This window comes from Neodiprion fabricii, chromosome 5 (assembly GCF_021155785.1).
Source record: "Neodiprion fabricii isolate iyNeoFabr1 chromosome 5, iyNeoFabr1.1, whole genome shotgun sequence".
Classification (NCBI taxonomy): Eukaryota; Metazoa; Arthropoda; class Insecta; order Hymenoptera; family Diprionidae; genus Neodiprion; species Neodiprion fabricii.
Window position 1 is genome coordinate 24,415,678 of NC_060243.1, and position 13,597 is coordinate 24,429,274.

At 36.1% G+C, this 13,597-nt stretch overlaps 1 protein-coding gene across 4 annotated transcripts in view; it reads right to left on the reverse strand.

Moving 5' to 3' along the window:
* The window catches only part of LOC124182527 (BAI1-associated protein 3), a 107,594-nt gene that overhangs the window by 76,419 nt on the left and 17,578 nt on the right, over positions 1-13,597 (reverse strand). The window contains exon 1 of one of the 4 annotated variants that reach the window (XM_046569932.1): positions 4,611-4,627. The exons of the other annotated variants lie outside the window; for them this stretch is intronic. The gene's annotated coding sequence lies outside the window, so the exon portion shown is untranslated. Of the gene's footprint in view, positions 1-4,610; positions 4,628-13,597 lie in introns of those variants that run through there. 4 annotated transcript variants of the gene reach the window in all.

A 13,597-nucleotide genomic window follows, 5' to 3' on the forward strand; every position in this document is an offset into this window, starting at 1 on the left:
ATTCTTCAAGATTTTGGTCGTTGTTTGTTTGTTTTTTTTTTTTTTTTTTTTTATTATTATTATTTTCGGTAGTAGAATGAAAAATTGCCGAATGAATCATATCGTCAACATATTTTCACAGAAAATGAAAAATATGAGAATAAAACAAATTTTGCATCCTCGAGCAAGAATATCATGTCTATGTATAGGAAAGATTTTTGTTGTCAATTAGTTTAAATAATTACACACGCCAAGATTATCACGTCGTTATGAGTGAGAAAAAAAACTTATTTCCAAGTGCTTCGCGTTTTTAGCTGGCGAGTAATCAAGTTAGGAAATGGAGTAAAATCGACTTATGAAATGAACTTTGCTGTTGTTGTGAACGAGGTGAATAAAATCTCAACAACAACAACAAAACGAAAGCACTTGGAAAGAAAATAATAGGGAAACGTGAATCGTTGAGGCGTGAAAGAGACGGGAATCTGTTTGTTCTCTGCGGAGTAAAAAGAATAATTGCTTCCACCATTTAGAAAGCCCTGAAAAGCTCGGCTGACTTCGTGCGGTCGACCTGCACGAGTATTCACTCAGAAGTTACGCCAAGCAATTAGTGCCCGGGTTCCAATCTCTCTGTTAAATCATTTGAAAAGAAAAACTCGAGCTGAAAACGAAACTAAAAGGACAACCGTAAACTAAAAAAATTTCTACTACAGAAATGTAGATTTTTGGCAAAAAAAACTTTAAAAATTGCCGTCAAACTGAAGACGAATATTTTCATACGCGTATAAGTGAGAAAAAACAGATGATCAAAGGTTTAGAATTTCAGGATGAAATTAACGTATATTTTCCTGTCGGAACGAAAATTTCCGAAATTTTTAAAGATTACAATCACAGTTTCGGTACTGTAAAAACTTCTTTCAAGTATCTGCAAACGTAATTAGATTCCGAGTTCCTCGGACCTCCAGACCTGACGGATTTCGAAAGATTTGTACGAGATTTCGAAGACTTCCAAAGATTTCGTGAAATTCAAGCTCCGCAGTATTTGACGGTACCTCGTTAGATTTGAAAGCCTTTACTGTAGATGTTACAACGATTCTTAGGTCTTAACGCTACTTCACGATAATTCTAACGGTTGTCGTGGAAACGCGAAAATACTCCAAGGTCTTGACAAAAGTCGTATCGGAGATTGGTAGTGATCGACCAATTACGATTGAGAAATTATCCGTGTTATTAACACGAATTCGATGAAATTTTCGCGCGCGATCGACCCAAACGATCGATAATTCAAAGACGGTAATAAATTTCTTCATCATTTTCCTGAAATACCTTGGCATCCTTGAAATTGAATGAAAGGCGAAACAAGTCGCATGGATGTGAGGTGACACTAACGAAAAGCGGCATTATAGGTGTTGAAAGAGTGCGAGATCGAAGGGGTTGGCCGGGAGTAAGCAGACGGGGAACAAATTAGTTTCCGAACAAATATTGACTGGTCGACAAGCCCGGGTAACTTAGTTGCCGGGTTTACTAGTACTCTCCTTTGGGTGAACCACCTTTCCTCCCTTTCTCTGCTCTCAGACATCGCACTTATATGCTCGTAGGTGGGAACCGCAACGAGACTTCAAAGTCTGAAGCGGCGCGAGAGACGCCCTCCGGCTTCTCCTGCACTCCAGCTTTTGAAAACCACCCGTGTAAACACCCTGCGACAAATTCTAGAGGACATTCTACGAGGTTTACTACGAGTCACGTGTTGCATCGAATGAGGAGAAAACGATTAGACGGCTGAAACAAAAAAAAAAGTGTGGGGTGGAAAAGATGGGAAAGACGACCAAAAAGTCGACGAGACGAAATCCCGAAAGTCAAATTAACGACGGTTTGAAACTTGGAAGGATCGCGAATACGGAAATTTCACTTTTAAGGAATAAAAAATTGACAACGCAAAAATTTATGATTAATTTATGAAAAAAATTTCTTTTTGAGAACAGGCAAGAATACAAAGTTGAATTGCGAAAATTCCGAACAATCAAAAAGTCGACTTTTCAAATGTCGGACTCCTGCCTTTTGCGACAATTTACTAGTCTGAGTTTGTCAATAACGACTGAACAAAGACTCGAAAGGTTATAAATCCTGAAACCCTCTGAGCAGAATGGACAGAATATCGGAAGCCTGCAAAACTTCAGAAATTAATTTATTCTCTCCAACGATACCGAAACGTTTCTGCATAATGAATATTCGCTACACCTCAAACTCGTAATATTCTCCCAATATAAACTCTTACGTCTGAATTTTTTATACTTCGTTTGTCAAAACATTCAATTATGCTAAAAGTTCACCTTCCTGAGCTTGTGCATCAATTCCGTATCATCATTACCGTCTGAATTTTGCCAAAATTGAAATTCCTACTATTATTTCAAAGGAGTTTCGAAGGTGTTTCAGCTTCTCAGATATATTCCCTTCTCTGAATAAAATATGTCAACGTAATCACTCAATTTCTAAAAATTTCACATTTTCATTACCAGACATCTCTGCTCCTAAATTCCGACGACTATTTATAATGGATTTTGAATTATTGGATTTAGAATGGATTTGCGTATTTATAATGGAGTAAAAGAAAAAAAAAAAAAAACACAAGGTTCATCGTCGGACCGACGGTGAATAATCGCGGTGGTGAAACGTATCCGTCTGTGTCGAAAAACAGCGGTCAAAAATAACGAGTGTATAAAAATATGCGAACCCTTTTGTTCGCCGAGCAGTGATACGTGGCATAACACCTGTGAATTTTTATCAGCGATAAAGCGAAAATCCCACATCCATCCTCGTTTCGAGGGTCGAATCTGACACCGAACAAAATCGTCGTGTGAAAAATTGATACGAAAAAAGGGTAACAAAAAAAAAAAAAAAAAAAATAAACACCCCACAGTCCCGTCCTTCATTTTCGAGCTTATTCAAAAGTCTGCAGGAATCGGTTCGTTGCTTTTCACCGCGGGTGCAGCAGCCGACTTTTATCCGGTGTTGCGCAGTTTTTTTATTTTCATTTTTCTCTTCTCCGTTTTCCCGGTTCTCGGATCGTCGATTCGCGGCTGGATTACTCGGCTCGTTCGAAAGTTCGAACCTCTGCAGCAGTCCAAAGGCAACGAAAATGCTTCGGGAAACGTACGGAAGACGGTGGAACTCGAATAAACTGACAAGGATTACGCTCACGCTTCGTGGGAAAACCTTATTTGAAAATAGCTGTTTCTCGCTTCCTGCATTTTGCGAGGCGAGCGAAATAAGACGAAACATCTTCACGCCGTTTTTCTACGGAATCCCCTGTTTATTTCCTACAAAATACGGAAATTTTTCTGCCTGCTATCATTTTCCAGGTAATCGATGACTTGGAGATTTTTTTTTTCCCTCGATTTGCAAACATTTTACGCGTATAATTATGAGCATTTCACTAGGGATGTTTTATTTCGTTGCGTTGAAATTGTTTTAAATATATCATGAGGTTTTTTATAGTTTAAATCGAACTTTGATATCGGTGCTGAAAAATATGTATATGAAAGTTGCTAATTTCATACGTACAAGTAGTTTCGAAATTCAATATTCAGTTACAGAATTTGAATTTGAAAAGAATCAAAAGAAAAAATTTCAGTGCGAGATACAGAATTCAATTCTCGAACACTTTCATAATTCACCGAAATAATTGAATGTGAAGAACTTCTGAGCATTTGCAAATTTAAGAATTTAGGCTATAAATCAAACCGATTTTCAAACTTGTTTTTTGCGGGTATTAGAAAGATAAGACCAGATTTTTACGCACAGTGAGTACAAGGTTTTATCGTTTTCAGGTTATTCTAAATTGAAAAATATCAATAGACAAAAAATTGTAACTATGTTTTTCAAAACAGCGTGGATCGATCTCAAAATCTGTTCGTACAGTTGTCTTGAAGTTCAAATAAATCTTTGATTATAACATTTTCCATGAAATGACCGGATGATTTGGAAAAATTTTAATTCATTTTGCAATTCGATTACCGAAATAAGAATTTTTCTATCACCGAGTGACCATTTTAACAGTAATCAAACTTTTTCAAAAGTATTCGGCAATTTTCTAGATAATGGTATAATTAAGGATCTGTCCAAATTTCAAGACAATCGGACGAATAGATTTTCGGATTCGCTTCACACCGTTTCGAAAAACAGTTCATTGTCACTTGACATGTTCCCGAAGAAAAAAAAAAAAAAAAACTGTAATTTCCTGAAACCTTTTACTCAACTGTGTGTTAATGTATGTTAAAACCCAAAACTTGCACTTCTAAACCAACGTCAAAAAAAGTATTGAAAATCAAAATCTATTTTCCCGCTGCAAGCTGAAAGTATTGAAATGTTTTTGTCGTAGCTGATACTTAATTTCCTGATGTCCGTCGGCACTTGTAAGAACTCCGAGAGATAAAAAAAAGAACGATAAAAAAAGATGTATTTCACACCGCACAGGTTCAATAAAAAGGTTCTGACAACCAGACCGAGTTTCAAAATCAGTCGAATCGAATTCCGCACCGCCGCCTCAATTTTCTCTTCTTTCCAATTACCCCTCGCAATATTGAACTCTTATACCGGCGATTGTCGTTCCCCAAACTCAATTATCACTTCCTTACAATTAGTTTCGTCTCTCCATCGAGATTGGCTTTCGTGCTCCTCCTTTCCGTTTTCCGCACCAGGAGCTTTGGCTCCTTGGGTTCAATTCCTTCCTCTTCGGTTAGAAAACAGCACAGCGAAGATCCAAGGAACACGCAATGATCAAAGTTACCGAATCGGTCGATAAATCAGTAATAAATAAGCTTCCATATTTATTGCTGTTCGTTTTTCCTTCCCACGTTCTTATCAAACATTGAAAAATGGAGTAAACAATTATCTTGATGTTGAAAACTAATTTTTATCACCCGCCGCATATTCTCAAAAAATTATTCGACCGATTGGTACGGAAATTTGGTAACGTGTTGAGGTATATTGATGAAAAAATGTCGAACTTCTGGAACTGAAAATTTCAATCAACGACGAGTCATTGAATTTCAGAAAAAATATTAATTTAACCTACCAAATATTCTCCCATATTTTTTGACCATAATTTGTAACGAGGAAATATCTCAGCTGACTTAGAATTGGAAGAGTTATGAAAGGGTTGGATTGGAAATAGAACGAAATTCATTGATTTATATTTTAATTGTATTTGTGTTTTAAAAATTGTCACGATTCTCGTTAAATTTGGAAATACATGCATATAATACGTTATATATATATAATTGTTTTTATCATCATAACCGATCCAGATTCGGATGTTATTTGCAACAATTGACTCTGAACTGCGATTTTGAAATTCTTTGAAAATCAGGGATGGATTATTCCTGGATTTTCTTAAACATTTCATCGCAATCACGTGCTGTTTACATCGCCAAATGTAAGAATATATAACCTACATATCGGGTTCAAATTTTTCCCGAATATTTAATACCCTTCATCGACTCGGTCTCGTTTACCTTGCCGTATGCGATGGGATTACAAACTTCGCTGGAACTTTCGAACGACTCCCTCAATTAACTTCATCGTTTAAGAAGCTCGAAATAAATACTTCCACTTAACAACTGTCGTAATTTTTACACGTAACGATTAATATGAGCACTTTTATTTCCACTCTTATTTCTAATTTGATAACTGTATTTTTTCGTAAATCTCTTACTTACTTTCTGATACGATTGTTGTCAAAAATTTAAAACGATATACTGAATTTTCGTGAACACTGCCTCGTTATTTATAAATTATTAGTTAGATTCTTTATATTTTACTAACGCTGGAAATATTTTACATTCAATGTTTCTTCTACTGGCAGAATAGAGAAATCAAGTTGACGGTCAAATCGCTGTACGTTTTACTACTCAGAAAACTTCAATTTCTGTGCATCGAAAAAGTATGAAAAATCAACTAAATACAAAAAAAACAAGAAAGAGATCAAATATAAATCTGTGAATCTTATGATGTCAAATGATTTCAGTCCACTGTCGAATAAACAACAAGAATATAGCGCAATGGATAATTTATTTTGCCAAGATCAATTCTTTGATGGTAAATAACGTAAAAATATAATTGAGAAAAGTTATGAATACTGATTCTTCAGGTTCGTAAATTGAACGTTTGAAAGGGAAGTAAAAGAACAGTACAATATACGAGAGGAGAAGTGAAAAAAAAAAACAAAAAAATAATCTTATACATCCGCTTATGAAATAAATTTCTCTAGACTTTGCAGAGCTGAAAATTACATTGTGGATTAATAACTGCCTCAAAGAATATTAAAATAGAGTGAAAAATAATTCGAATAAAAATGCTATGAGAAATGTAATCTTTGATAAAATACAGAGATAAGGTCTTCACGTTTATCAATAAATCGTAATAAAAAATTTGCAAAATATTTAAACAGCTCGGCATGGACTCGTTTGATGTATAAATCAAGCGAACAGTTACCGCAGATGTTAGGAAATAATTTCACGTTGAATAAAAGGCGAATGTCGAGTCTTACATAAATATAAAAGGGCAGCATAACCGCTCGCTTCGAATGTTTTAATAAGCCGTGGTTCAAGTATGGAAACCATAACAACACGAGCAGCTCTTTGTCTAAGACGTTGTACTGAACCGGAAATTACGGGCTTGTAATAAGAGCAGCGTGGTTATCATTAGGGTCCTTTTACTTCTACTTCTTCTTCGTAGAAGGTGGAACGTAATATCAGGCTCTCGACCTACACGAAAAGGATTTCCCCCAGATACGTATTATTCAGATCATTTCGTTCACAAGAATACGGGATTTCGCTGATTTTTAGCTGTATCTTAACCTACTTGGGATTCTTTTTTTTTTCACACACATAGCGAGTGTTTTAACAATTATTCACTATTTCTACTAAAATTCGTTGTAATCTCTCTTTCCTGAATTTAAGAGGTCAACGGATGCCGTTCGTCGTGAGAAGTCAGACCACTTTTTTAACAGTAACGAATCTGTAAATTTTTTTGCTAAGAAAGAAGAAAAGATCTAATGTTATAAAATCGTGACAATTATTACTCAAATAATCCCGCATTTATAGCAGTACAATGGAATCTCGATTAGCCGGGGAGGACGGACGAGACCAGGAACAAACCGGAATTATGAAATCCACCGATAATCCGAACACGGAATATTACGTAATTGCTGAATTTTAAAAACCGGTTTTTAACGACTCTGCAAGTGACCGTATCGGTTGATACGAATAAAAATGTGTTATTCATGGTGCGTTCCGGTGATGGTTTGAGGGTTGTAGGGTATCATTCGATCTCTATATTCAATACCCAAATTAAGTATACAAATAAAAACGATGCTTTGACCAACGATTCGAGTGGTCGTAAAAATATATAGATAGAAAAAGATGCCAAGGTTATAGACTTAAAATTTTTTCTAGGTAAAATAATTAATTTAACTTTGTCGGTATTCTCTGCAAGCTTGACAAGGAGGTCGGGCATACTTATGAAATATTATTTTTCCAATCAAAAAGTGCGGAGGTCGAGCAAGAAGCTTTCAACAATGAAGAAGCTCGCGTAACTATAGTGCAACTACCTTTTCTGTGCTTGTGGTTAATAATCGCAAAGCTGCTGCATTCTAATCGTCCGTTCAATTTGAACTTAATTAGTACACGAGAAAATGTCATTTTAAATACATTTTACCTTTTATATTTTATTTATTTCTATTCTTCTTGCTTCTTCGGTTATAAAATTGTGCGATTTTCCATCTACCGATTAGAAAGAATTACCGAAACGAACGGAGACAAAGAAAAATTATGAAATCGTGAAAAAGATTTTGCTTTTCAGAGAGAAAATTTTTCCAAATACTTTTGTTTTCAGAAAAGACAGACACGTTGCATGAAAAAAAATATCGTACTTCTACTCAGTTCGTTTCTGCGGACGAAAATTCAGCTCGTTATTTTATTCGAAAAATTGTATACAGTTTGCTGACGAATCACTGCACAGGAATGTTTCATCTATTCGACTCAAACAAATGAATTAATTGAGAAATGGAATGAATCGATTCTCTAGAACTTACATCGAATAAATTTTCAACATCTCACTTAATATGTTCTACATTTTTTTTAACTCTACCAAAGAATAAGTTTGTTATTCTTAACCCGTGTCAACGATTTTTCAACTAATGATTTTGGGATTACCTGAACAGCAGAGAAAAAATTCAGTTCTGGAACTAGGTAAAAACAATTGATTTAGAATAAAATCGACTCATGATAATTCATTCAACAAAATGAATATCAAATTTCATTTCATAGAATACTTTATACAACAGACGATTCTTTCAATTAAATTCGACTTAACATAATTTAGTCAAGGTTTTTTTTTTTTTTTAAATTTTCCACCGTCGTAATTTTTTTATTGTACGACTGATTTACTCTTTTGCGCTGATCCGAAAATTCACATCACACAAAGTAGAAAGAAAGAAAGTAAAAAAAATAAATAAATCAATAAACTAATGGAATGGAATGCAAGCCCCCGTGATTGAAACTTGTTAATTATATAACCGAACGCCTGTTGTCAAACTGTATTGTCATCCTTATTTGTACTTGACTATCAATGACAAGCAATTCTGTGCAATTTTTATACACTGCGTAAAACAGAAGCTCAACAAGTCGTCCACTGATTTATTCGTTATCTATAGATATTCGTATATGTATACCCGAGTACGCGAGCTATAAATGTACATTGGAGTTTATTTGCTTGTTTGTGACGTACTAATTGACGATTCACCGAAGACCGCGTACCGATATTCGAAATAGAGCCACCGAGTAAGCAGCATCGCTAATTAACGGGGTTCAGCGAGAAGCCGTCAAAGTCGCCTGACTGCGTTGCAAACTAGTTTAATCAACGAATTTCAGCTGTACGCTGATAACTATTAAATTACCTACCGCTAGCTGCTGTACTTGTTCGTTATTGGTACGCGAATTGCGGCTCCGATGTCGATTGAATTATGCTCAGCTCGCGTGAAACGTGAACATCGGAGGAAAAAATTCACACTTTATACGCTTACACGCGCATTGAATTTAATTTATCACGAAACATCGTACGCCTTACACTCCTTATCAAAATTCGAAACAACATGTTTTTTAAAAAGCTCAATTTTTGCGATCGGACGATCGATGGGTGAGTATTCGTGAGGTTGACTTTTTCGACATTTTTACGAGCGATTTCATTTGCAAGCACATTTATTTCAGGGCGTAATTAATCGTAACGTCACAAGATTCGATTATCATATTTCAAAAAATTAGTTCGTCGTCTTTTCTTGATTTGAAAAAATCACGCGCCATCTTATTGTTGAGGCAGAAAAATTTTCTCGGTTTTATCGATCGAACTGGAAACATAATAATACACGATAAGAGTGGAAGAAAAATTGGCTAATAATTATTTTAACGATATTCACGCTTTCATATATTTTTAGATTTATGACTCTGATTGTGTGAACATGTGTAAAATGTGTAAATAATTGTTTTACGTAATCTATGTTGACATCAGACGAATGAGTAAACGTATAACGGCATACATATAAATAATCAATCGATACTGAATCTCATTAGCGTTACGAGAATATCATGTCGGTGTAATTTCTAAAGAAAATTTTTACCCAAACTAACGAATGATACCCTAAGCATTGGAAAATTGGTTCCAGTTTTTGGATACCTACTAATCGTAAGTTGTAGAGTACATTTTTCTGGTAGTCTTCACTTCAACGTACTTGATACAAGGCTTGGTGCAACTGAGGTGCTTTTTGGGGACCAGTGTACGCAAGATGCTCGAAGTTGAATGGCTCGAATCACGTATAGGCATCGGGTTTCGATGAGGATTTACGTTTTCTTTCTCTGCGGGCTTTCTCTCTTCGTTTTATTTCATTTCTCTGTCTTTTCTTTCCTTTTTTTTTTTTTTTTCTCCTCCTACTTCATTGTAGGTATCGGCACGTGGCGAGCAGCCCGATAAATCCCTGTTCTCAAAGACTTAGAGAACTGGCAATCTTCATCGAACATCAATTAACCGCGGGCATCCAATTTCTTTGAAACGGTGGGGAAAAATCGAGGAATAAAAAACCGAGGATCGAAGGTAGAATTCAAGCAGCCGCATCTGAATGATAATTAAACGGAACGCGAGAGCGTTTCCAAGGTTTAGAATTTCCGAGAGGGATGAAAAAGGAATAAGAAACAAATTACATCACGATCGATAAATTCACGGCCATTTTTTGACCAAACATTCATCAGCAGAATTAATCGGCCTCCCGTTTTTTCGTAATTCAATAATTCTTCGAAAATATACATCACGAGGAATTTCGATTGGAATCAAAATCATTCCATTTCTGTTTATGCGAAACAGAAAGGAGAATGAAAAAAAGACACTCGTCGAATGACAGTTTCAATTTTATAACTTCGGAAAAAACGGCATAAATCTAAAATTGGTAAGAATTCATTCTTCACTAAAATAAATTTCTCCAATTTAGTACCGACTCAAATGTCAATTCAATTTTTCCACGGATACTTGGTATTATTTCAAAAATTGTTCAACATTTTTCGTTAATAAAAATCGTCAGTCAGGTTAGGTATGATTTTGTAAAGTGGCTTCAACTCCTACCGAAGACGAAAACAAAATCCCCATTGAACCGTATTAAACAAATTTTTTCTGTCAAGAAAACTACGTAGGAAGATATTAGAATCACACGTGTTTCGAAGGATACGAAAACGGACAATTCATGTAACTATTGAAAAAGGATTTCGAGATACATTATCCTCCAATTTATGCTGGTGGGAAAACTTTTCGCAGCTAACCTGAAAATCTGGAAAGCGAAAAGAAAGTTTCGGCAGAGGTCAAGTTCTGCTCGGATCAAGTTATGAAAGCAATCTCGCGGTATTATATGTTATATGTACAAGTCACAAGTCAGACCAGTTATACGATCCTAAAATAAAAGGAATGAAGCATTCAAATCAATGGATCGTGAGATATTTGATAATGATAATAATAACGACGGCTGTGGACTGAAATAAATTCTTTTGCAAACTTAGGCAGTGAAATACAAAAATCACGGTGTTTAGAAAATAAAATGTTAAACTACCACTGAAAATTATCTTTATTATTATTATTATTATTATTACTTTATCAATCGGAATCTTGCCATTTGCTCTTAGGTGAAGCTGAAATATTTTTATAATTGCTCTCCGCATTACACGATCTGCCCATTGTCATCATCCGACCAATTTCCACATTCCTTTTTTCGTGCGAAGAGAAGGTACGTCTTCGCAGTTTAGGGTTACATCCCTCTGTTACTGAAGATGACGTTTACTGTCAAAGGACCAGAGTGTCATGAGGTTTCAGGTTGATCGTTAAAACTCAGTATTGCAATTGTAAACTTCCTTTGCAGCTCAGATTGGTTTGGATCGAGAAAAGCAGACCCGTATCGTATTAACGAAACGAATTCCAGTGGAAGAAGAACTCCGCGTTGAAGAAAAAGTATACGATTGCGTTTCTGACTCGTTTCTGTTTTTTTTTTTTTTTTTCTTGTCAAGATTACATTCGTTTCTAGAATTTAAATGAAATGTTTTATCGACTGTGCCACAGTTTTACCGACTATGCCACTGTTTTATCGACCATATCACTGTTTTATCAAAAGAGGTAATTTTTCCATATTCTGTATCTTTGAACAGCTGTTACTTGAAACTTTCATTGAATAAAGTGGGCCACGTTGAAAAAAGAAAATGTTCATCTGTTGATTTATATGTGACTCAGCCACTGATTTGAGGGAAAATAAAGGTCTTCGGAAAATAATAAGGACATGTCTGAACCGGGTATCCTACCAATTTGTCAAAGTTGGCCAAAGGCGATCCCGCTCGAACGGAGATGAAGAATCGTTCGAAATATGCCGTGATAAAATCTGAAACTCGAAGTATGAGGATAAAAAATAAGCCGGTCTCGCAAAATAATAACGGGCCATTTAAAAAAAACCAAACCCCCGAGCATCGTAACCCGCAGATCCCTGCAGTAAATCCATCGTTTATCTTAAAAGATTCTTATTAAATCTCATCTGGGTGTGCAGTGTAGAGTTGAGTGCTCGTTTTAACGAGACTGACGGGGTTGAGAGCTTCGCTCTTGCAGCTTTAAGCAGACTCACGGACTGCGCGCGAGAGTGAGAGAGGAAAATAGAGAGGAGGGAAGAGGGCGCGATGATAATCTACGAAGCTAAGCTCGAAGCACGCCTTAACGATGCCCATTAAGATAGTGACGACTGGGAAAAGTTGAACCGAACCCTGAAGCCGCCCCCGTTTTAGCGATTCCACCCAATCCGGCTCACCCGCTGAACGTGGGAAGTTGACGTGATGAATTTCCGAATTTAATTTAAGCTACAAATAACTCGGCACGCGGAGAAAAGTTCGCTCTACCTTCGTTCCTCCACCTCTGACTTTTCCCTGGGTCAGTCGGTTATTCTTTCAATCCATTTCTCAATTAGCCGCTCTGATAATGAAACGGGGAGAAGGTCTTGTCACTTTATTTCAGATTAATTTGGTCCGGTGTTTTCATGCCTGGACCTAATTTCAAATTCCATCAATTTTGTCGGGGAGATAATGTTGATCAGGTTGCATGAAATAATTTATCGAGACGCTGAATCTTGTATCTATGGTCATATGATGTTCTCGATGAAATCGAAATGTCTTTCCGTTTCACTGTAGATCTCACGTTTCGTATATTTATGCCATCGTATTCTTCTGAAACGTGTCCAATGATAATTCACGGAGCTGTTAGTCTCTCGCAAAAACGATGCCAAAGCTTGATTTAGGAAAATCTGCTGTTCGGTTTCAATAGTAGTAAATGGTTTTGGTCATTTCGGATCAACTTAGGGATTCGCGATAACTTGTTGAGGAATTTTACCCTCCAGAAAATTAATGTACAATCGTTATACCTATATTTTTACCGTGCCGAGATCGATAGTCGCAGAAAATCCGGGCGGGTTGTTTATTCATAACGAGAGATGAAGTTTTCCTTTTATGAAGACATGGACGACAGGGTTTTATCGACTTCATGACAATTCCCAAACACAAGGATCAAACACGTGCTCCATTCAAACCGAACTGGAATCATATTCTTAGTTTGAAGAAGAATGAAAAATACCACGATGAATAAGAGAAGGAAGAAAGGAAGGAGCAGGAAAAACAACATAGTCTGAACCAGCTGACTGTCGATCTTGAGACGCTTCTTTGACTCGAGAGGGTACAAAAGAAATCCAAGGAGGAAAACGTCGAGATTCCCGCGAATACTGCCATAATGATTTCTATCAAATTAAAAGTGGAGAAAAATTTCTGAATTTTACACCGACACAAAGAAGAAGAAAGCATTTTTTAGCTAAGCAAAAAACATGTAAGAAATATGTAAAATTGTTGTGCGATACAAAAAGTGTAAAACTCTGAAAGTAGAAGTCCAGGCATATCTGTTTTTGTCTTGAAAAATTTTCATTGGAATCGATTACGGCACTTTCGATAAAATTCAGATTTTTGATCTTTAGACGACAAAACTGTGCAAGGAAACAAAAAATTGAGAATCT